The following is a 24,516-nucleotide window of genomic DNA, read 5'->3' on the forward strand; positions in this document are numbered from 1 at the left end:
GACCCAGGGGTCTGAACCCGGCAGGGTGGGGCGAGGGGATGCCGGGCTGGATTGCCCCAGGGGTCTGATCCCGGCAGGGGGGTAGGGGGGATACAGGCCGGATGGACTCAGGGGGTCTGACCCCGGCAGGGGGGATACAGGCCGGAGGGACCCAGGGGTCTGATCCCGGCAGGGGGGTAGGGGGGGATACAGGCCGGAGGGACCCAGGGGTCTGACCCCGGCAGGGTGGGGAGGGGGGATGCCGGGCTGGATTGCCCCAGGGGTCTGATCCCGGCAGGGGGTGAGAGGGGTCTGTGGGTTTGATCCACACATTATAATTTTGCATTGAAAATGAAGCCAGGGGGATGTGGTGGCGCTACCTGATCTGGGCACCAGGGGTCACTCTCGAGCGAGAAACTTTGGCTGCTTGGTAAATCCCTATTGGGAAGAGGCTGCCGGGTAGGGCCCCCCCTCCCCGCACGCTCTGGGCAGGGGTGGGCAAACTCTTTGGCCCGGGGGCTACAACGAGGTGGGGAAATTGCAGGCAGGGCCAGAGGGTGGGGGTGCAGGCAGGGGGCTTGGCAGGGGGTTGGGGTGCAGGAGTGTGGGGTGCAGCAGGGGGCTCAGGGCAGGGGGTTGGGGTAGCAGTGGCTGGATGGGGGGAGGGGAGGTAGATATTCCCCCGCTGCAGAACTGGCCAGCTGGAAATGGGCCGGGCCAGTCCCCTGCCCCCGCTCCCTGCCCCCGACCTGGATCTGAGCCAGGGGCTCCTGGGTAGCCCCCCTCCCCGGGGCCCAGTCAGCCGAGGCCAACTCCGATTTCCCACCCGGCCGCTCCCATGACCCCAGCGGAGAAACATCCCTGCCCAGGCCATGAGCCAGCCCCGGCCTGGGGCTGGGACCCCGGCGCCCGGCTGGTCCTTTGGGCACAAGGCCACGGTGGGCACAAATCGTCACTGAAGGGGAACGGGCCACCTGCTCTGCCCCGCGAGACCCCACTGCCCCCCTCCCCTCCCAGAGCTGGGGAGAACCCAGGAGTCCTGGCTCCCAGCCCCCCTGCTCTAACCACCAGCCCCCACTCCCCTCCCAGAGCTGGCAGAGAACCCAGGAGTCCTGGCTCAACCCCCTGCTCTAATCACTAGCCCCCACTCCCCTCCCTAGATCCTTGGCTCCATAATCCCACGGGGAGCGGGGCCTCGTCATGGGGCAGGAATTCCTGAGAGGCACAAATTATCCTGCCGGGTGAGTGGGCGCGGAGCCGGCTCTTAAAGGCTCCCTGCCCTGGCACGGGGGGGGGGGGGAGCCCAGAGCCCTGGCTGGGAACCAGAGACATAATGAGCTCGTCAGCCAATGAGCCCATGGGGCCTGCAAGGGGGAGGGGACCCCCAGGAACTGTCCCGTTCCCTGACTCAGCTGGTCTCTCTGGAGCCTGGGGTTGGACCAGGACTCCTGGGTTCTCTCCCCAGCTCTGGAAGGGGCGTGGGGCCTAGTGGTTAGAGCGAGGGGGGCAGGAGCCAGGACTCCTGGGTTCTCTCCCCAGCTCTGGGAGGAGGGGCAGGAGCCATGACTCCTGGGTTCGCTCCCCAGTTCTGGGTGGGGAGTGGGGTCTTGTGGTTAGAGCGGGGGCTGGGAGCCAGGACTCCTGGGTTCGCTCCCCAGTTCTGGGAGGGGAGTGGGGGCTGGTGGTTAGAGCAGGGGGGGCTTGGAGCCAGGACTCCTGGGTTCTCCCCAGCTCTGGGAGGGGAGTGGGGCCTAGTGGTTAGAGCGGGGGCTGGGAGCCAGGACTCCTGGGTTCTCCCCAGCTCTGGCTCAGGCACCTGGTGTTTCTAGGCAGCCCGTTCCCCTTAGGGGGCCCAGGGGACCCTGGCTAATGGCTGACCCGGCAGCTTCAGCCTCCGCTGATCTCCCCGCAGGGAGCCGCCTGCCCGTGACAGTCACGCCTGGGCCGGGAAACAAACGGGCTTTTAAGAACCCATCAATGTCAGTGCGGAATGGATGGGGGTGTGGGGGGTGGTGCTGACCCCAGGGCGGCGCTAGGTGGCGCTGTGCTGGGCAGGGGCACGGGGCGGGGAGGGGAGCGGGGAAGCCAGGACTCCTGGGTTCTTTTCCCACGCTGCGTTTGTGGGCTGGGTTTGGCCAGATCAGAGGAAAGGGCTTTTCCCCCACCCCCACCTCAGCTGTTTCCATCACCCCCCAGCTGCTCCCTGCGCCCCCCCTCACCTTGATCCTTCTACAGCTGTTCCTGAGAGACAACAGGGAGCAGCTGGAGCAACAGCTACGCCCCGGAAGGTGGGGGGTGAAGGGGGAGACTGGCTGGCTCGGGGGGTGGGGAATGGGGCAGGGGCCTGGCCCCTCTGGGGGGCGCCGGCTCCCATCTGGCCCCAGGGCAGGGACTGGCTGGCTCAGGGGGGTGGGGAATTGGGCAGGGACTGGCTGGCTCAGGGGGGCAGGGAATGGGGCAGGGACTGGCTGGCTCAGGGGGGCACAGAGGATGCGACATGGGGCCTTTCCTCTGGATAAAAATCTCCCCCTGGCCTTGGCCCTGTGCTGGGTCTCGGTTCCCTTGGCCGGTAGCCGCGGTGACCCCGGCCGGTAGCCGCACCCCCGTTGGCCTGGGGAGCCCTGGAGCCTGCGGGTCTCTCTGATTCCCACCCGGGGCTCTTGGCCGGTTGATGGGACCAGCGCATTGTTTGGGGGAAGGATCCCTGTCCCCCGCCGGAGAGACTGGGATGGGGAATGGGACCCAGGTGTCCGGGAGGGCAGCGCAAGGCGGGACGGAGAACCAGGCAGGACCCAGGTCTCCCTGCGGTTCTGATGTGCTCGGAAATCGATGGCTTCCTCTCTGCAGGGATCAATAGCGGCTGGAAGCAAAGCTGATTTAGTCACTTTTATTTGTGGAAGGGAGGAGAAAACACGGATAATCATTCGGAGCCCAGGGCTGGGCTGGCAGGGGCTGCGGGTCGGGAGTGAGGGGCACCGGCAGAACTGGGGAGGCAGGGGCTGTGGGTCGGGAGTGAGGGGCACTGGCAGAGCTGGGGGGGGCAGGGTGCTGCAGGTCGGGAGTGAGGGGCATTCAGAGCCGGGGTGACTGCATTACACTGCTGCCCCCAGGTATTTTTAGCCTACGCTCTTGTTTGCACCGGAGGATGCAAAGGTCACTGCTGCAAACGAGCCATTAGGTCACCGCTCATCCATTCCCGGCCCCCTGCGCTGAGGCTGGGGGCAGGGCTGGGAGCCAGGACTCCTGGGCTCTGGCTCTGGGAGGGGAGTGGGGTCTAGTGGTTAGAGCGGGGGGGTGGGGCGGGGAGCCAGGACTCCTGGCTCTGGGAGGGGAGTGGGGTCTAGTGGTTAGAGCGGGGGAGCAGGGCTGGGAGCCAGGACTCCTGGGTTCTGGCTCTGGGAGGCAAGTGGGATCTAACTTGCTTCTCACCCCTCCTGGCTCAAGGGGGCAGGATGGAGCCAGCTGCCCCCCTGGCCTTTAGGGCTGGAGGCGGGGTTAACCCCTTGGCTGCTGCTCTGCCAAGAAGTGAAGAGGGGAAAGTGACTGTCTCTGTGGCTGGGCGGGTGCAGGGGTCGGGGGAGGGGTTCTGGGGGGGGGGGGGCGCAGCGGCTCATCACCTGCTCCGGGGATCTGCTGATGCAGAACGGGCGTTATTGGCAGCGCCATCGATCCCACCCCGTTCGCTTAGGTTCCCATTCGGCTCCTCTCTCTGTTAACCCTCCGGGGCTGCCTGAGCACCAGGGGCAGAGCTGGGAAAAGAACCCAGGAGTCCTGGCTCCCAGCCTCTCCCCCTGCTCTAACCACTAGCACCCACTCCCCTCCCAGAACCGTGGACAGAACCCAGGAGTCCTGGCTCCCAGCTCCTCCTGCTCTAACCACCAGCCCCCACTCCCCTCCCAGAACCGTGAACAGAACCCAAGAGTCCTGGCTCCAAGCCTCCCTCCCCTCCCCTCCCCGAGCTGGGGTACCCAGGGGTAATGTGGTTGCCTTACATTGATTACCCATCATGCAGTTCAGTGTCTGTGTGTGTGTGGGGGGGGGGAGATCAGAGCCCCCCAGGCGGATCCAGACCCCTTTGCACTGCCCTGCTAATATCACAGGGCGAGGGTGAGAAATTTCACACATGGGGCAAAATATTTCACAGGCGTCAGCGTGGCCTGGATCTCTGAGCCGCCGCCTTCTGTGGCCAAATTCCACAGCTCAGCAAGGTCCCCCAGGACTCCTGGGTTCCCGCCCCAGCGCTGGGAGCGAGCGATAGGGGTTAGCGGAGCCAGGACTCCTGGGTTCTATCCCCAGCTCTGGGTGGGGAGTGGGGTGGGGGGAAGGAAGCCAGGAGTCCTGGGTCCTAGCCCTGGGAGAAAGTGGATGGCGTGGCTCTGTGCCTCAGTTTCCCCACTGGGAGGGAATGGCGCGGGGCTGCATCTGTGTCCCAGGCCCCTTCCCCGCCCCAGGCCGGTTCATCGATCGCTGGCAGCTGCTTTCCTGGGGCTTCTGAATAATTCACCAGCTCCCCCACTTCCCGTGGGGGGCTCATTTCACAGCCCGGCTGGTGAATAATGGATGAACGAGTCCTTGCTAATGGGGGCTGCAGACCCCGCAGGGGGGGGGGGCGGGGAGCTTCTGTGAACAGCCCCCCGCCAGGAGAGCGGGGGTGGGGGAGAGGTGAGTCCATTCCAGGGATGGGGCGATCCGGTGCCGGGGTTTCCTTTAATCCCCCACCTGCCGGACCCTAACAGGTCTCTCGCTGAAGCTCGGTGGGAGGGAAAACCTGGACTGGATCCACTAGGAATCTGGAACCTGCCCATCCTGGGTTCTAGAACAGGTTCTAGGTGCCCTGGTCTGGAACGGTGCCTGGGAATTTGGTGGCCTTGAACGTGTGTGTTGTGTGGGTGTGCGGCCTGTAGCTGCCTGCCCCAGCTGGAGCTGTGGCTCAAGGGAGCAAGGGGTGTGTGTGTGTCCCTGCCTGTCTTTGTGTTCCCGTGTATGTGGTTGTTGCCTTGTGGGTCCTTGTGCCTCTGTGTTGCAGGGTACCCGTGTGTCGCACCATGCGTTGCATTGCGCATCTTTGGCAGCGGGTGTGCGTTTCCTGCTGCATCGCTGTGGCCCGTGGCGTGTGTCTGTGTGGGTTGGCTTGTGCGCCTGTGTGTGATTGTTTCCTTTGTGTTGAGTGGTGCATTGAGCGTATCTCCTTGTGTTGCGGTGTGTGCGTGGGGTGTGTGTGTCTGACTCAGCGTGAGCAGAAAAACCGGACAAACCAGAAACTTGGGAAGGAAAACAGAGAAGGAGAAAGTGACTGAGATGGGGGTTGGGAAGAAATGATCTCAGCGGGGTGCGAGTCTGTGTGTGTGTGTGTGTGTGTCTGTGCAGGCATCTGTCTGTGTCTCTGTCTATCCCCCTATCGCCTCCCCCTCCCCCCAGCCTGTGTCTATATTTAACAGTCCGTCTCCAGCCGCCAGGAATCTCTGCTGATAAAAACCCACTTGTCAGGCAGGGCCCCCGGCTGCCGCCTCTCCCCCGCGCCCTGCCCGGGCTGGGCCCTGCCCCGTGCCCAGGGCTGGCAGCGCCGGGCACCAGCAGGGCTGCGAGGGGACAGGCCGGGGCTGGGGGGCAGGGGTGAGGGGGGCTGATGGAGCTGTGGGGTGCCTGGGTAGCTCATTATCTGCCCCCCCATCACGGGCCGCATGTGTCCCCGTGGAGATGGGCGCAGATGTGGAGCGAGAACTAATGAGCTCGGGCCGCTCCCGCTGTCTGGGGACGGTGCGGATCTGTGGGCGCGTGTGTGGGGAGAGAGAGATCAGCGCTGTGCTCGGCCGCGGGGATTCGGGGCGGTGTCTGGCTGCAGCTGTACCTCTCGCTCCTTTTCTGCTTCAAGGTCTCCCCTTCTGGCTGGGAAAAATGAGTTTCAAAGCCCTGGGTTGAAAGGTGCTTCCCCACCCCCACCCTGCCCTGGAGGGATGTGGGGGTATGAGCCTCCCTCCCCAAAATCTGGGTCAAAATCTCCCCCTTGCATCCTTTATTTAAAAATTCTTGCAGGGTTTTAGCTCTCTGCTCCCCACCGCCCCTTCATATCAGGGTAAAATGCATTTCAAATCCCCTTTCTTGCTGGGTTAAAAATCGGTTTCAAATACCCTTCTCCCTCTTCTTGCTAGAGAGAGAAGTGAGTTTCTAGTCCTGCCTTCATGCTAGGATAAAGTGAGTTTCAAATCCACCTTCCTGGGTTAAAGGTCAGTTTCAAATACTCCTCCTCTGGGAAGAACTAAATGAGTGTTACAGAGCCCCCCACCTCTCTTCTGGGGGACAAAAGAGTGTTTCAAATCCTCCCACAGGGACCATGTGAGTGTTAAATCCCGCCCACACCTTTGTTAGCACAGGCTGTATTCTGCCCCTGCCCAAGTCCTCCCCTCCAGTGGGGCAGGGATGTGTGTTAAAATCCCCACACCAGACTCACTGCTATTGCTAGCGGTGGCGGGGTGGGGGGAGCCTGGAAACAGACCCCGCTGTCCCCTCGCACTCGCACCACACTGCTCCCTGCCCCACTCCTCCAGCCCGGCAGCCAGGAGATCGCACCTGCTGGGGATGGGCCCCCGCACGCCTGCCACCGAACCCGGCACCTTCCCTGGCTTTATTGGCAAAGGTGCCCAGGGCGGAGCCGGGACAGGGCCTGAGCAAACAGCTCAGCTGGGGCCGAATTCCTATTAACCTGCTGAGTGCCAGTGCCGGGACCTTCGCCGCTAGGGGGCGCCGGCTCCAATGGCTGCGGCAGGGACGGGTGGGTGGGGGAGGAACCTCTCTCATCCCTGGCTGGGGGATGATCTTGCTGCCTCCTGCAAACTGGCACCAGCGCTGATCTCGCACCCGACTCGGCTCCGGGCAGCTGGGGGAGGCAGCCTGGGAGCTGGCCAGAGATAAGGGGGAATGTCGGTGCCTCTGCTGGTGCCCCTCACTCCCGACCCGCAGCCTCTGCCAGCCCAGCTCTGCCCCCGCAGCTCTGCCGGTGCCCCTCACTCCCAACCCGCAGCCCCTGCCAGCCCAGCCCTGCCCCCCCCAGCCCTGCCAGTGCCCCTCACTCCCGACCCGCAGCCCCTGCCAGCCCAGCCCTGCCGGTGCCCCTCACTCCCGACCCGCAGCCCCTGCCAGCCCAGCCCTGCCCCCCAGCCCTGCCGGTGCCCCTCACTCCCGACCCGCAGCCCCTGCCAGCCCAGCCCTGCCCCCCAGCCCTGCCGGTGCCCCTCACTCCCAACTTGCAGCCCCTGCCAGCCCAGCCCTGCCCCCAGCCCTGCCGGTGCCCCTCACTCCCCACCCGCAGCCCCTGCCAGCCCGGCCCTGGGCTCCCCCCAGCCCTGCCGGTGCCCCACCCTCCCGACCCGCCGCCCCTGCCAGCCCCGCCCGCCCCCCGCCCCAGCCCTGCCGGTGCCCCTCACTCCCGACCGGCAGCCCCTGCCAGCCCAGCCCTGCCCCCCCCCAGCCCTGCTGGTGCCCCTCACTCCCAACCCGCAGCCCCCTGCCTGCCCAGCCCCGCCCCCGTTCTGCGGCTGCAGCAGACCACGGCCTGCTGGGCTATTCATGCCCCTTGTTCTTTTGAGCCCATTGAAATCTCAGCACAAAGCCCCCGTGTCTGGGATTCTGGGAAACCCGCTTTTCACGGCATCACGGCTCAGTGGCTAATCCCCCCCCTTGCAAACCCAGCCCCCCCCAGCGCTGCTGGAGCCTCCAGATTAACCCTCTGCTCTCTGAGGTTGGTGTCGGGGGTGTACAGCGCCTGGCGCAGGGGTGCTGGCCTGGGAGGGGGCTGGATGTTGCCCTGGCTGGGGGGGCAGAAGGGGGCACACAGAGCAGAAGCAGGTGAGGGGCTGCAGTAGAGGGGGATGGAAGGTGGCTTATGGGGGGCCTGCCCCCCTCTGGTTGCCATGAGCACAAGCTCCGAAGCCTGCGCCCCTCTGGTCACTAAGGCCCTGGCTGGGATGCTCAGACGCTGGAATCGAGCCCCGTCCCAGGGGCCAAGGGGCACTCGCTTGCCCAGGCCTGTCCAGCCCAGGGTCTCCCTGCTGCGGCTGCCGGCCACGAGGGCCCGGAGGGGGCTGGCTGGGCTGGCAGGTGTCCTATGGAGAGCTGATGGGGGCAGGGCTGGGAGCCAGGACTCCTGGGTCCTCTCCCAAGTTCTGGGAGGGGAGTGGGGTCTAGTGGTTAGAGCAGGGGGGGCTGGGAGCCAGGACTCCTGGGTTCTCTCCCCAGATCTGGGCAGGGAGTGGGGTCTGGTGGTTAGAGTGACGAGGGGCTGGGGGCTGCATGTCAGGACTCCTGGGTTCTATTTCTATTTATTGTTTCCCTGTCTGGGCTCGGGGGGGGGTGCTCTTTATCAACCAACCCCCCCTTTAACCCTGCCTCCCCCCACTTTCCTCTCCTTCCCTAGGAACGCCCCCACCCCCACCCCCTTGGCAGGAGCGCTCCCAGGGAGGACGCGGGAGGGGAACAGGCGTCTCTGCCGAGTGCCCAGCGCCAACGTGCCCAGACAGGGCCGGGCAGGGGAATCTGCCGCACGTGGGGCAGCGTCTCCTGGCAGCTCGGACCGCGGGCGCTGGCACAAGTCTCAGCGCCTCCCTCCCGCTGTTTGTCTCTTTCTTCCCCCAGCCCTCGCCCCCCCTCCCCCTCTTCTTCGCTCCTGCCTCCCCCCGGCCCTCCCCACCCCACCCTGCCTGGCGTAGCACGGCCCAGCCCCGGTTTTCCCCAGGTCTCCGCAAGCCGGGGCCAAGATTTCCCACCTCACAGGACCGGGGGGGGGGGGGGGGCGACATGGGCCCCAAAATCTCCCTTTCCCACTGCCCACCCCCGGCCTCGTCCTGCTCTGAGTCACCCCAGCGCCAGGGCCCGGACCTGCCTCGGCAGAGCCGCCTGCTGGGAAAGGCGCCTCCAACCCGCTGGAGCTCCCAGCTCGGCCCCGGCGCCTGGCTGGGGACTGGGAAGGAATCTGTGTCTTCAGACCTGCCGCCTCCCCCGCCTGGGGCCGGATCGGGGCCGGCGCCCCCTAGAGGGGACAGGCCCCTGCCCCATTCCCTTCCCCCGAGCCAGCCAGTCCCCGCCCTGGGGCGGGTGGGAGCCGGCGCCCCCTAGAGGGGACAGGCCCCTGCCCCATTCCCTGCCCCCGAGCCAGCCAGTCCCTGCCCTGGGGCCGGATGGGAGCCAGCACCCCCTAGAGGGGACAGGCCCCTGTCCCATTCCCTGCCCCCTTGAGCCAGCCAGTCCCTGCCCTGGGGCCGGGTGGGAGCCGGCCCCCCCGCGTGGAGCCTGGCGCCTGCCCCAGTCCCTGCCCCCCTTGAGCCAGCCAGTCCCCGCCCTGGGGCCAGATGGGAGCTGGCGCCCCCTAGAGGGGACAGGCCCCTGCCCCATTCCCTGCCCCCTTGAGCCAGCCAGTCCCTGCCCTGGGGCGGGTGGGAGCCGGCGCCCCCTAGAGGGGACAGGCCCCTGCCCCATTCCCTGCCCCCGAGCCAGCCAGTCCCTGCCCTGGGGCGGGTGGGAGCCGGCGCCCCCTAGAGGGGACAGGCCCCTGCCCCATTCCCTGCCCCCTGAGCCAGCCAGTCCCTGCCCAGGGGCCGGGAGGGAGCAGTGCCCCTAGGGGACAGGCCCTGCCCCATTCCCTGCCCCGAGCCAGCCAGTCCCTGCCCTGGGGCCGGATGGAGGGGACAGGCCCCTGCCCCATTCCCTGCCCCCTGAGCCAGCCAGTCCCTGCCCTGGGGCCGGGTGGGAGCCGGCGCCCCCTAGAGGGGACAGGCCCCTGCCCCATTCCCCGCGCCCTTGAGCCAGCCAGTCCCTGCCCTGGGGCCGGATGGGAGCCGGTGCCCCCTAGAGGGGACAGGCCCCTGCCCCATTCCCTGTCCCCTTGAGCCAGGCAGTTTGGGTCCGAGTTGGTGCCCCCTACAGGGGACAGGCCCCCATGGCTGTAGGGAAAATCCTCCTCTGCTCTTGTGCTTTCTAATCCCAACTTTCACTCTTGCTATTTTCCTGTCCCCAAAGCCACGTAAGGCCTGGAGGGTGGATCGAAGCCAAACTGAAGGGCCAGCAGGAGCCAGGATATCCGAAGATTGACTCCTGCATGATTCACACCTTCAGCTCAGCTCTCACAAACATTGACTCCGGCCGTTGCCTCTTGCTGGGAATAAATGAGTTTCGAAGCCATGTCTAGTTACTGGGAAAATGTGAGTTCCCTCTCCCAGCTGTTGGCTGGGGAAATGACTTGTGATAGGAAATGTGAGTTTCAAGTCCCCCCCCTTCCTTCTGGTGAACGTGTGAGTTCCAAATCCCCCATCTTGTTAGGAGAAAGTGAGTTTTAAATCACACCTCTTGTGAGGACTAAAGACTTTCAACCCTTCTGTCTTGCTTTGGGGGAAATGAGTCTCATATCCTCCTTTTGGCTGAAGGGAAAATGTGAGTTTTCATATAAAAGTTCCCAGCACAGGGACTAGAACCCAGGTGTCCTAGCTTCCAGCCCCCCGACCCCACTCCCTTCCCAGAGCTGGGGATATGACCTGGCACTACTGAATTCCAGTCTTTTGACTTGGTGACACAACAAGGCTGCAAAAGAGGGGGGCTCTTTTCCCAGCGGTGGCAAGAATTTGGGCTGGGGCAGAACCGAGGCCAGTGCTAGTGCACAGGGGCGACTCGAAACTCACATTTCCCCCCAGGCAGAAGGAGGGCGTGAAACGCTTTTTCCAGCAAGCGAGGAGGTTTTTCCTCACTTGTCCCATCAAAAGGGAAGATTTGAAATTCACATTTTGTCCCCCAGAGGATGGACTCAAAACTCATTTTTTCCCAGTGGGAGAGGAGATTTATAACTGACCTTGTTCCCAGCAGGAGGAAAGAACTGAAACTCCGAATTTCCCCACAAAAACCACAATCATTCAGACAACAAGTGGGAGGGATTTGAAAGGGATGAGAGAGAGAGAGAGAGAGTGTGTGTGTGTACACAAAAGAGAGTTGGGGTTAAAACTCACTCCTTTTCCACAACAGGAAGGTAAGAATTGAAATTCCCTTTATCCCAGGAATGGGAGGTCAGGGGTAGGGGAGAATTTGAAAATCACTTGATCCTAGCGTGAGGTGGGGCTGAGGTAGGGTGACCAGACAGCAGGTGTGACAAAGCGGGACAGAGGGTGGGGGGTAATAGGAGCCTATATAAGAAAAAGCACCAAATATCGGGACTGTCCCTATAAAATCGGGACATCTGGTCACCCTAGGCTGGGGGGAATTGAAATGTGCCTGAGGGTAACATGTTGGGGGGGAATTGAAACTCACTTTATCCTGGCATGGGGCAGGGGGAGGAGGGAATTGAAACTAATTTGATCCTGGAATTGGAGGGGGGAATTGAAACTCACTTGATCCCAGCATGAAGTGGGGGTTGGGGTGCAGTGGGGGGGACCCACTCACTTGATCCTAGCAAGGGGGTGGGAGGAATTGAAACACTCTTTATCCTGGCATTGGAGTGGGGGGAATTGAAACTCCCTTGATCCTAGCCCTGGGCAGGTGAGCAGAGAGAGAGAGGCTCCTTTTCCCAAGCCAGCAGGTGGGGATTTTGCAAACAGCTCTCAGACCACGGAGCTGGGATCCCCCCCTCCCTTCCTTTCTGTGCTCGGTGGCAATCCAGGGACCCCCCTCCCCCCGGAGAGCTGCCTCCTTTCGGCCCGGGGCTACTAGACACAGCCACCCCCTCCAAGGGGCCCTCCCGTGGGAAGCCAGCAGCCAGCAGCTGGGCGGGGGGGGGGGGGTGTTAATTCCAGAGCAGAGGGAGGCGGGGTGTGTGGGAAGGGGGGGGGATTTCTGGGCTTTCTGCCCAGCCTCTGCCAGCGAATCGCGGCCCCTGCAGCAGGCACCAGGCTGCGGATTTGCATAAACGCCCGATGAGCTCAGGGGAGCAGCTGGGGAGACTCCGGAGCCGCAGGACTCTGGGCAGAGCCGGGCGCCGGGATTGTTCGGAGCCGCCGGGTGGATCTGGGGGGTTCGCTCCGGAGCCGGCTCCCCCGCAAAGCTGGATTTACACCGCGGAGTAAAACCCGGATCTTTCCCTTCCCTGCCGAGGGATTTTCCCCTTCCTGGTTTCCAGGGGATTTCATGGTGTTCGGCGCCCGCCAGGCGGAAGATCGGCGCGGCCGGGAGAGGTACCGTGGTTGGGCTTGACCTTGATTCGGGAGGGCAGGAATCCGGGGGGATCTGGCGGCTCCCCAACACTTCCGGATCTCTGACGGGGGGTGGAACTCCGCTGGCTTCTGATCTCGGTGATCCCGGTGTAAATCCGGAGTGACCCCGCTGCAGGTCCCGACTCCAGGCTGGATTCTGCTCTCAGTGACCCTGGTGTAAATCCGGAGTGACTCCCCTGCAGGTCCCGACTCCAGGCTGGATTCTGATCTCAGTGACCCCGGTGTAAATCTGGAGTGACTCCCCTGTAGGTCCCGAGTCCAGGCTGGATTCTGATCTCAGTGACCCCGGTGTAAATCCGGAGTGACTCCACTGCAGTTCCCGGAGTCCAGGCTGGATTCTGCTCTCAGTGACCCCGGTGTAAATCTGGAGTGACTCCCCTGCAGGTCCCGAGTCCAGGCTGGATTCTGATCTCAGTGACCCTGGTGTAAATCTGGAGTGACTCCCCTGCAGGTCCCGAGTCCAGGCTGGATTCTGATCTCAGTGATCCCGGTGTAAATCTGGAGTGACTCCCCTGCAGGTCCCGAGTCCAGGCTGGATTCTGATCTCAGTGACCCCGGTGTAAATCCGGAGTGACTCCGCTGCAATGGGGTCCAGGCTGGATTCTGATCTCCAGTGACCCCGGTGTAAATCTGGAGTGACTCCCCTGCAGGTCCCGAGTCCAGGCTGGATTCTGATCTCAGTGACCCCGGTGTAAATCCGGAGTGACTCCGCTGCAATGGGGTCCAGGCTGGATTCTGATCTCCAGTGACCCGGTGTAAATCTGGAGTGACTCCCCTGCAGGTCCCGAGTCCAGGCTGGATTCTGATCTCAGTGACCCCGGTGTAAATCCGGAGTGACTCCGCTGCAATGGGGTCCAGGCTGGATTCTGATCTCCAGTGACCCCGGTGTAAATCTGGAGTGACTCCCCTGCAGGTCCCGAGTCCAGGCTGGATTCTGATCTCAGTGACCCCGGTGTAAATCCGGAGTGACTCCGCTGCAATGGGGTCCAGGCTGGATTCTGATCTCCAGTGACCCCGGTGTAAATCTGGAGTGACTCCTCTGCAGTTCCTGAGTCCAGGCTGGATTCTGATCTCAGTGACCCCGGAGCAAACTGAGCTCAGCGTCCGCCTGTTGCTATTTCAGGTTCCGCCCGGGCTGTGAAGTTCCCAGACGGCTCCGACAGTGGCGTGCGGGGGAGACGCCAGGTAGCGCCTCAGACCTGAGCCATTTTTAACCAGCCACTTCCAGGCGGGTCCCTGCTCGCCAGCCGCTGCGTCCCACTCAGCCGCTCCCAGCCAGCTGCTGCGGGGCCAGCGGGGGGGGGGGGGTAACTACCCCCTTGCAGGGTGCAGGGTGACACCCGTTGTGCCAGGGTCTCTGTGTGGGTGTGTAGCGTCCTGCGGCGTGTTCCTCCGCCTGCATCCGATGAAGTGGGCTGGAGCCCAGGGAAGCTGGTGCTCGGATACGGTTGTTAGTCTGGGAGGTGCCACAGGGACGCCGGTTCTTTTAGCAATGACAACAGCGTGAACAAGGACCCTTATCCCCTTGCTAGGAAGGTGGGGGGAGAAAATCCAGCACCCGTGGGCCCTGAGTCCAAAGGAACAGGCCCGAGAACCAGCCCTGCCAGTGGTGACGGCAAATGGGAATGAACAGCGTTGCTACTGACTGAATAGAGACAGTAATAACTAGAGCCGCTGCTGCTGCTAACAGTGAACAAAAGAAAGTAGGAAGAAAAGGGAATATTAACAGCGAATGCAGCAGCACCTGGTTATGGCATCACAGGTGAGACGAGACAATAGAATCGACTCTTCCTATTACACTCGTGTATCTAAGTATTTATTACGATAATTTATGTATTTATTTGTGTATAAGCTGCAGCTGAGATCAGGGCCCCGTTGTGCCGGGCGCTGCACAGACACAGGGAGAGACAGTCCCTGCCCCAGCTGAGATCAGGGCCCCGTCGTGCCGGGTGCTGCACAGACACACAGGGAGAGACAGGCCCTGCCCCAGCTGAGATCAGGGCCCCGTTGTGCCGGGTGCTGCACAGACACACAGGGAGAGACAGTCCCTGCCCCAGCTGAGATCAGGGCCCCGTTGTGCTGGGCGCTGCACAGACACACAGCGAGAGACAGGCCCTGCCCCAGCTGAGATCAGGGCCCCAGGGTGCCGGGTGCTGCACAGACCCACAGGGAGAGACAGGCCCTGCCCCAGCTGAGATCAGGGCCCCGTTGTGCTGGGTGCTGCACAGACACACAGGGAGAGACAGGCCCTGCCCCAGCTGCGATCAGGGCCCCATCGTGCCGGGCGCTGCACAGACACACAGGGAGAGACAGTCCCTGCCCCAGCTGAGATCAGGGCCCCGTTGTGCCGGGCGCTGCACAGACACACAGGGAGAGACAGGCCCTGCCCCAGCTGAGATCAGGGCCCCGTTGTGCCGGGCGCTGCACAGACACACAGGGAGAGACAGTCCCTGCCCCAGCTGAGATCAGGGCCCCGTTGTGCCGGGCGCTGCACAGACACACAGGGAGAGACAGGCCCTGCCCCAGCTGAGATCAGGCCCCGTTGTGCCGGGTGCTGCACAGACACACAGGGAGAGACAGGCCCTGCCCAAAGATCTTACACACAAGCCAGACAAGGGGTTGGGCTGGAAACTGAGGCCCAGAGAGCAGGGCCGGCTCTAATATTTTTGCCGCCCCAAGCAAAAAAAAAGAGCGCTGCCCTGCCCCCGCGAGCGCTGCACCGCCGAACCCCCCCGAGCGTTGTGCTGCCCAAGCCCCCGCCCCCCTGAGCGCCGTGCCGCCTAAGCCCCCTGCTCCTCCTGAACACTGCACCGCGGCACCGAAGTCCCTGCCCCCCGAGCGCCACGCCCCAAGCCCCGCCCCAGCGCCCCGCCGCCCAAGCCCCGCCCCCCCCAGCGCTGCCTGGCCGAACCAAACAAAAACCAAACCAAACCCCAGTCGCCTCCCTGTCCCAAGGTGCCGCCCCAAGCGCATGCTTGGTAGGCTGGTGTCTGGAGCCAGCCCGGCCAGAGAGGGCCAGTGAGGTGACAGAGCCAGGAGCAGAACCCAGGTGTCCTGCCGCCCAGGGTGGAGCCCAGCCCATTGACTGTCGTCATGCAGATAAGCACTGATAGTAGCAATGGCAACGGGTATAGTCAGTTAAGCTGTGGGGTGAAAGGTCGTGATTATTTCTGCAGCAAAGCCCCGTTTAGGAGTGAATCCACTGACCCAGCGGAAATGGTCTGCAAGGGTGGTAGCCTGGGGTGAACGCAAGAGGTGGATTTTTCGAATCTAAGTAATAGCCTCATTTTGATTTAGCTGAAAACAATTAGGAATTGATTTAAGTTTCAACCAAATGAAAACCCACACTGGGGTTTGGCACCCAGCTAACACAATTGTTTAACGGTGGCAGATTTGTGGGCAGATAAAGCTGGGATTTGAGAGGGGCCTTGAGACTCACTTTGTCCCCCAACAAGATGGGGAGGTTTGAAACTCATTTTTTTTCTCCAAGGAAGAAAGAGGGGGATTTGAAACTCACTTTTCAAAGGCCCAAATCCCATTTTATTTCAGCAAGAACCTAGTGCTGTCAGAAATCTGACCTGGGATCCTCATTGCTGTTGTGAATATATTCATTGCAATTGCAGTTGTGTGTGTGTTGCTGTTCTAATTGTCAGGGGGCATTGTAGTCTATTGTGTATGTTCATGTTGTGGTTGGCTGTTGCTACTGCAGACCTGCATCATTGTTTAGGTCTTGCTGGAAGTACATAAGAACATTAGAACGGCTGTACCGGGTCAGACCAAAGGTCCATCCAGCCCAGTATCTGTCTACTGACAGTGGCCAATGCCAGGTGCCCCAGAGGGAGTGAACCTAACAGGCAATGATCAAGTGATCTCTCTCCTGCCATCCATCTCCATCCTCTGACGAACAGAGGCTAGGGACACCATTCTTACCCAAGTTGTTTCTTGCTACTATTTGTGTGCGTTGCTACTGTAATTGGGTGTTCTCATTTATTGTGTGTGTACCTGTATTGGTGGCTAGCATTGTGTTTCATGCATTGGTTTCTCATCTTGTGGTTGTGTGTTGGTTCTTGTCCTGGTTCACGTGTGTGCGATATGGTTGTGCGTTGTTGTTTGTTGCAATGTGCGTGTTGTTGGGAAGTGTTGTAACAGTGACACATTTTGTTAGTTTTGTGTCGTCGCTTCTTGTCACAGGTTTGGTAGATCTGGGCAGGAACTGCGTTTTCCATTTTGTGGGAAATTCCACAATGTTGAATTTTTTTCCTGTTCTAAAGTGAAACAAAAACACATTTCTTTAAAATTTCCCATGAACCAAAATTCCCAAATAACGCCATTTTCAGGCCAATCAAAATAGTCCATTTCAAGGGCTGTGAAAGATTTCTTTCTGCCTTTGAGCGTACACAACTTTTCATTATTTGTGTCTCTGAAGAAACAAGGCCCTGTGTGTCCAGGTGCAGTTTCCGAACGAGAACGCCAAACCATTCCGAAAACGTCAAAACCGGGACATTTCCGCAGGAGCCAAACGCTTCGTTCCGGGTTGTACCAAAATGAAATGTTGTTGAAATTGACACGTTTTTTTGAAACGTTTTGGTTTAGCCGAAAATTGTGCTGGCGATGAGGGTGGGGGTTTTGTCACCAAAAAGAAAAAAGTTTAGATGAAAAATGTCCAGCTTTGCTGATCGTCCTGGAGTGTCGGGGTTTATTGTGCGGATGTGAACAGCAAACGGCAGTAAGTTTATGCCGAGGACTGGTAAATGTCTGAGTGGAATGATACACTGGGGCTGGCTGAAATAACAGGACTGGTCCCAGTGACCCGGTTCTGTATCCTATGTTCCTCTTACCAGTAGCTCCTGTTGCCAATACAGGAGCTATATTCTCCTCCTTGCTAGCAGGCCAAGGTACGTGTTGCTGTTGTGGTTTATTGTGTGTATCCATATCCGGTTGGCAGTGGCTGCTGTTGGTTTGTGTTCTTGTTAAATATATTTATCGTCGCCGGTGTGTGCGTTGTGGCATCTGTGTTTGGTTGTGGCTAAGGTTGCCGGCGGTGGGTCGTGTGTTTGCTGTTTGTTTGTTAGTGTTGGGTCTGTGATTTCGATCCAGAACTCTCCTCTCTCCATGCCCGTCTGCGTCGCTCTGTATCCGTCCCTGCACGCCTCTCTCCCGATCCACCCCAAGCCAGTTTCACACCCTAGGCCGGCCTCCCATCTGCAGCCCGTGGCCAAGCGCCAGCCGTCTGACACGGGAGCTGTCCCCCACGGTGCACGACTCCGCGGGCACCAGGGTCGGCTGAGCATGTCGGGGGCGGTTACGGGTGCTCTGGGGATGCGTGCGTGGGCCGGGAATCCCATCTGAGGGGGCCCCAGGGCCGTTACGGCAGGTTTCGGAGCAGCACACCGGTCTCCTGGCTGCTCCGGGCGGTGGGGGCTGGCTGGACGGCTCTGATCCAGGCCGGGGGGAAGGTGGGAGGCTTTGCAGCGGTGCCTGGGGAGGGCCGGCTGGGAGGGGGCGTTGCGGCTGCGTGGGGAGCACGTGGGAGGTGGGAAAAGGTGGCGAGAAACGCTTAGATCAATAGATCATGAATTATTAAGAATTCGTCGACTGCCCAGCTGGCTGTAATTAACCCGCATTATGACGACTCCAGAGCCCAGATCAATACGTTCTTGGTAATACTCACTCTAAGGGCTGGATCGCGACGTTAGGAAGAATTGGTGATAATTTCATACTCGTTTACGGCAGGTTGACGAGCAAAAGCACAGCTAGTGTGAGGAATGCCTAGATTAACACTTCATTAATTACACACGAACAGTTATTAACCACTTAATGACTAGAGCAATGCCTTAATACTTATTAATGACGAGATTAATCCTTAATAATTTGACTGCATCAATACATCATTAATAATTATGACCAATGACTAGATAATTAATGTATTGATCTAGGCATTAGACTCAACTGGTAATTAATCATTAATGCAATAAGCTAGGCATTAGAGTAATTATATATTACTTGAATGTATTCATTAATTAATGTATTCATTAGAATACTAAATATTAATGGATTGCTCTAATCATTACAGGAATTAATGTATTGAGTCATCATTATTAATGTATGTATGTAGTCAGTCAGTTATTAATATATAACAATTGTATGTCAGAGTAATAATTAGTGGATTGCGCTAATCATTCGAGCAATAATTAATGTATATTTATCTAGTTGTTAATCATAAATATTAATAAATATATCACATGAATAATTATTCTAATGACTAGAGGGAGCCATTGTAATTATGATGCTAATGGCTAATATTTGATCAATGATATATTAATAATCACTCCAGTGCCTAGATCTATGCATTATTAATTACTCATCCGCTGACGGGCTCAATACTCTATCTCTTGTCACCCGACCAGCGGTTGGCAAACAAGAGCTGCACATCTCCGCAGTCAGCAGGTCTGTAGCGTGGGCCCGGGTCCCGAGAGGAGACAGGCACCTCACTGCCCCCTTAGCCCCCAAAATCCCAGCACCAGGCCCCGCTGGCACTCCCTCGGCGCCGTGGATACTCCCTGGGCGTGGCCGGCTCTGCGCCCGCGACCTGCAGCGCCCCCTCCCTTCGGCATCCGGACGCCTCAGCCCCAGAGCGCTGCCCCAACCTGGGGGGACACGGACGTTCCCCCGCCGAACTCGCCTGTGGGCCCGAGCCGGCCGGCGAGCTCCCAACACGCTTCCCGGATCGGGCCACAACGCAGCCCTACCTGGGCGCCCCCTGGCTGGAGGGAACCTCAGTTCAATCCCCCCGGCCTGAAAAGCCGGGCTTTCAGGAGGGGATCTCAGGTGAGGGCTCCAACCACCGAGCTCCGGGGAGACTCGGCAGAGGGCGATTGGTTCATCATTTTGACAGACAAATCGATGTTTCTTTTTAAGCATCCCCCCCCTGCCCCTCAATGTGGATTGATTGACACTTTCGCAGTTGTGTGCACTCCTGGGGGGTTCAGTATTTCCCCCCTCCTCTCAGTTTGGTAGCGATTTTAGCTGTTCACAGTTGCAGGAGATGTGGGGGGTGGATTTGATGCTGGCTTTTTAGCCACATTAACGCAGAATTCTTCATACAATCCTAGAAACGTCGGGCGGGGAGGGACCTCGAGAGGTCATTGTCCAGCCCCCTGCGCTGAGGCAGGACCCAGTAAACCTGGACCGTCCCTGACGGGTGTTTGTCCAACCTGCTGTTAAAAATGACGGGGATTCCACAGCCTCCCTTGGAACCTGGCCCAGAGCTTAACTCCCCTTGTAACTAGAAAGTTTTTCCTAATATCGAACCTAAATCTCCCTCAGAAGAAGCCAATTAACCCTTGTCCTGCCTTCAGTGCATACAGCAATTGATCACTGTCCTCTGTAACAGCCCTTAACAGATCTGAGGTCACTTTGATCCCCCTTTGCCTAGCTGGGAATTTGGATTGTTATCGGCGGGAATAACTTTTCTTGTCGGTTTCGCTGTGCCCGGATGGTGAAATTGACATTTACCGACATTGACTGAGAAAAATCGACTCCCTCCAGGCCTGGATGGCGTGCGGCTCCCTCAGTCTGTCAAAACTTGGCCACTAGGGGAAAATATTTTGAAGAAGCAGTTGGAGCAGGGGGCGCTGGGGCCTGACTTTCCCATATGAGAGCTCCCGCCGCCGGATGACATGGTCGTTCTCCTGCTTGCTCTCCTGCTGATCCTTTCGCTCCTTAATCCAGAGTGGCACCACTTCCACAGGAGAGATGGAGGGAGCCGGGCAGACTACCCTGGTGCCCCGTGGTTCGGGCACCCCCTAGAGAGGTGGCAGAGTCCAGTTCAAATCCCGGCAGGCAGAGCGGGGAATCGAACCCGGGTCTCCCAGCTGAGTGCGCGAATGACCAGGCTAAAGGCTACGCGGGAGACTCTCCGCCCCCGCCCGGCGGAGGCCCCCAGGCGCGGGTTTGCGGCTGAGGCGGCCGAGCGGCACTAGACTTTGTCACCTGTGTCGGGGAGAGGGGCGGGGCTTAGGCCACACCCCTCTGGTTGGTCTCTCCCATTGGCTGATTTAGGCTGCTTCCCACTGAGCCTACGTTCCGTTGTGAATCTGGCCCTTAGACGCTACGTGCCTCAGTTTCCCCGTCTATACATTGGCTCAAAGAGCACTGCCTGCCACACAGGGCTTTGGGGAGGATAAATCCCTGAGTCTGTGAGATGAACGAGAGCTACGGGTGAGAAGTGCTGTCTAAGAACTAGGTATTCCAATTCCACATCTCGCCTGTTATCAACACCAATCAGCAGCATCAACAATTAGAGAGATTTTATTGTTACAATCCACATATTCATCTGTGGCCAACAATGAATGCGATCAGCAGTTGCAGCTACACGGTTCTTATAATCATTTCATGAAACCAGCTATTAAGTATTATAACTAACCTTATTAGCAAGAACTCCTTTGACTGGTTTTGCTGATTAACGTTCAGTACGTTGCTGTTGCTATATCAGCTAGTGGGCGATAATTCCTAAATATCACCTTGTTGTTATAACTGTAATTAGCAAAGAGTCAGTCTGTATTTGTCACTATTTGCTCTTAGAAGCATTTATTCATGCCAGGCAAAATTCTGACCCCGGTGTGAATCCGGAGTGAGCTGAGTGCCGTCAACGCAGTCAGAGCCGGCTTCTGATCTCGGTGTCTCCAGAGTGAATCCGGTGTGACCCCGTTGGGCTGGGTGCGGGGTGGTACCTAAACGGGGTGGGGGAGACAGACGTTAGAACAGGACAGAAATTGGTACGTTTGGGTGGAGTTGCTGGTACCTGATCTGGTTCTGGGGTTGGAGTCAGACTTTGATCCCCATTTTTTTCTTTCTTTCTTTCTCCCTCCACCTGCCTCCTGCCTGAACCCCAGAACCCCAACTGGAATTGGGGGCGGGGGGTAGAGTCTGACCGCTCCCATGCAGTGACTGGCTGGCTAGTGTGCCACTTGCTGGGCAGAGGTGTATTATACTGGGAAAGGGGCTTGGGGGGTGGGGCTGGCGGGCGTGGGAAGCGGAGCTTGAGAGGTGGGTGCGTGTAGGTTGACCTGCAAGCAAGTGTGGAAAATCGGGAGGGTGCGTGTGTGTGGGGGGTGGGGGGACGAATAGGCACCTATATAAGACAAAGCCCTGAATATTGGGACGATCCTGATACCGTCCGGCCGGGACGTCTGGTCACCCCGTGTGTGCGCCTGGCCTGGTCTCTGCGCTTTCGGGCTGGCTGGGAATTTTTTGACAAAACGTTTCTTCCCTCCCCCGCCGAAAAATGTCGATTCGGTCGAGCTGATCCCTCCTGCCTGGAAAACGTGGGGAATTTTGTTCCCGTAACTTTCCAAAGCTCCGGTGTTGGTATTTTCGGAATGAAAAGTATCGGGTTTTTTTTTCCCCCGGCGAGAAACAACTTGTTGCTTTTAACACAGAACTCGGCAGGACGTAGGGAGAGGTTGGACTGGGAACAAACCGTTTGGCTGCTTTCCACTCCCCCAACCCGCCACTTTCTTTGTTTTGGGCCCAGTTTTAGTTTAGTTTTGAAATTTTGACTTTCGGTCCCGATTCGGGTGGGAAAATCGGCCCGAATCTCAGGGTTGGGGTTTTTTTTTGCGTGATGGGGGAACCGGGATAAGAAAAAGCCCTTTTGTGTGTGTGTCCGTGCGGCCGCGCCGAGCATGAGGCTCTGTCTGGCCCTGCCCTGGGCCTGGTTCCCAGCCAGGAGCCTTGGCTGAAGGTTAATGAGATACCAGGGGTTGTGTTTGCAGGAGCTGCTCGGGGGGGCGTGGGGGGGGGGCATGTGGACCCACCTGGTTCCCCAGGTGCAGAGTCTAGCTCAGGCTGAGCGCACTCGCCCTGCCCCCGCCAGTGTCTGGGCTCCCCCCCCCCCGAACCAGCCAGGCCATTGTGCTGGTCTGAATAGAGCCGGGGGAGCGTGGGCAGCATGGCAATGAGATCGGGGGAGGGGAGACATAACATGCTGCTCACGGCACCGCAGGGCGCACTCAGGGCCCCACTGTCCCGACCCGCGCAGAGCACTGGTACCTCATAGCCAGTCCCCCACACAGCCAGCCCCCGCTCTAACCACTAGGCCCCACTCCCTTCCCAGTGCCAGGGAGAGAACCCAGGCATCCTGGCTCCCAGCCCCCCCTGCTCTGACCCACCAGACCCCACTCCCCTCCCAGAGCCGGGGAGAGAACCCAGGCGTCCTGCCTCCCAGCCCCCGCTGCTCTAACCCACCAGCCTCCACTCCCCCCTTCCGAGAGCCGGGGAGAGAACCCAGGCGTCCTGGCTCCCAGCCCCCCCTGCTCTGACCCACCAGACCCCACTCCCCTCCCAGAGCCGGGGAGAGAACCCAGGAGTCCTGACAAGAAATCGCTGAAGTTCGGCAAGTCGCCTGTGGGCCCCTTCACCCTCCCCTGCTGTCTGCTGTGTCACCGTGGCTGCGCCCCACATACCCAGCTGCCTCTGACATTCAGCCAGGCCGCCAGCGGGAAATGCCTTGTGCTGTAAGGGCCTTTGCTTGGGAACCACCCGAGCCAGTCGCCCGCCCTGGGGCCGGATCGGAGCCGGCGCCCCGAGGGGACAGGCCCCTGCCCCATTCCCTGCCCCCTGAGCCAGCCAGTCCCAGCCCTGGGGCTGGGGGGGAGCCGGTGCCTCCTAGAGGGGACAGGCCCCTGCCCCATTCCCTGCCCCCCTGAGCCAGCCAGTCCCTGCCCTGGGGCCGGATCGGAGCCGGCGCCCTGAGGGGACAGGCCCCTGCCCCATTCCCTGCCCCCTGAGCCAGCCAGTCCCTGCCCTGGGGCCGGATCGGAGCCGGCGCCCTGAGGGGACAGGCCCCTGCCCCATTCCCTGCCCCCTGAGCCAGCCAGTCCCAGCCCTGGGGCTGCGGGGGAGCCGGTGCCTCCTAGAGGGGACAGGCCCCTGCCCCATTCCCTGCCCCCCTGAGCCAGCCAGTCCCTGCCCTGGGGCTGGGGGGGGGAGCCAGTGCCCCCTAGAGGGGACAGGCCCCAGCCCCATACACAGCCCCCCTGAGCCCGCCAGTCCCTGCCCTGGGGCTGGGGGAGCAGTGCCTCCTAGAGGGGACGGGCCCCTGCCCCATTCCCTGCCCCGAGCCAGCCAGTCCCGCCTGGGGCCGGATCAGAGCCGGCGCCCCTAGAGGACAGGCCCCTGCCCCATTCCCTGCCCCCCTGAGCCAGCCAGTCCCAGCCCTGGAGCCAGGTGGGAGCCGGCGCCCCCTAGAGGGGATAGGCCCCTGCCCCATTCCCTGCGCTCCCCGGCAGAGGGGTGGGTGTGGGGGGAGGGGGGTCTCATCTGGTGCTCTTGGCAACTGGAAGGTCCCTGAGTTGCTCCGCCAGCATCTGAGGCTGGTGACCCGGCGACCTCCCCGGGCCCCTGGGCTGCGGGAGAAAAGGAAACTCATTGAACGGAGGCCAGGGCGAGGAATGGCAGCGATGTGCCAGGAATGCGAGGCAGCCGCGAGCAGCGCGCCAGCCCGCACGGTGCCCTGCGTGAGAGCCACCCTGCCCTGCGGTGCCCCTCACTCCCGACCCGCAGCCCCCCGCCAGCCCTGCCCTGCGCTGCCCCTCACTCCCGACCCGCAGCCCCCCGCCAGCCCTGCCCTGCGCTGCCCCTCACTCCCGACCCGCAGCCCCCCGCCAGCCCAGCCCTGCGGTGCCCCTCACTCCCGACCCGCAGCCCCCCGCCAGCCCTGCCCTGCGGTGCCCCTCACTCCCGACCCGCAGCCCCCCGCCAGCCCTGCCAATGCCCCTCACTCCCGACCCGCAGCCCCCCGCCAGCCCTGCCCTGCGCTGCCCCTCACTCCCGACCGCAGCCCCCGCCAGCCCTGCCCTGCGGTGCCCCTCACTCCCGACCCGCAGCCCCCGCCAGCCCTGCCCTGCGGTGCCCCTCACTCCCGACCCGCAGCCCCGCCAGCCCTGCCAATGCCCCTCACTCCCGACCCGCAGCCCCTGCCAGCCGTGCCCTGCGGTGCCCCTCACTCCCGACCCGCAGCCCCCCGCCAGCCCTGCCCTGCGGTGCCCCTCACTCCCGACCCGCAGCCCCCCGCCAGCCCTGCCGATGCCCCTCACTCCCGACCTGCAGCCCCCTTTGGCCTTGGCAGGTAATTTGTGCTGGAATCCAGCTCCTGTCTAATGCCCAGGAATCTCCCCACCCCGCTGGGAGCCGCTCCAGCCCCTGCGTGGGACCCAGCCTGGCTGTGAGCAGCTTCAGTGGGTACAAAGGGACCCGCCCTCCATGCCCTGATGGCTCCTCTCCCCGTCCAGCTTGGCACCGGCCCCCCCGCCCCAGCCTGTCAGCTGCTGTTTACCAGGGCAAGAGCCAGGCA

The 24,516-nt window shown here is 60.9% G+C and overlaps 1 protein-coding gene across 4 annotated transcripts in view; it reads left to right on the forward strand.

Annotated features, from left to right (window-relative positions):
• DDR1 (discoidin domain receptor tyrosine kinase 1) overlaps window positions 1-24,516 on the forward strand; it is a 45,536-nt gene that overhangs the window by 3,156 nt on the left and 17,864 nt on the right. Inside the window, exon 2 of one of the 4 annotated variants that reach the window (XM_039517305.1) lies at window positions 9,988-10,169. The exons of 1 other annotated variant lie outside the window; for it this stretch is intronic. The gene's annotated coding sequence lies outside the window, so the exon portion shown is untranslated. Of the gene's footprint in view, window positions 1-9,987; window positions 10,170-11,846; window positions 12,123-24,516 lie in introns of those variants that run through there. 2 more of the 4 variants (XM_039517304.1, XM_039517307.1) reach the window with 2 other exon arrangements.

The sequence above is a fragment of the Mauremys reevesii genome, unplaced genomic scaffold (assembly GCF_016161935.1).
Source record: "Mauremys reevesii isolate NIE-2019 unplaced genomic scaffold, ASM1616193v1 Contig1, whole genome shotgun sequence".
Taxonomy (NCBI): domain Eukaryota; kingdom Metazoa; phylum Chordata; order Testudines; family Geoemydidae; genus Mauremys; species Mauremys reevesii.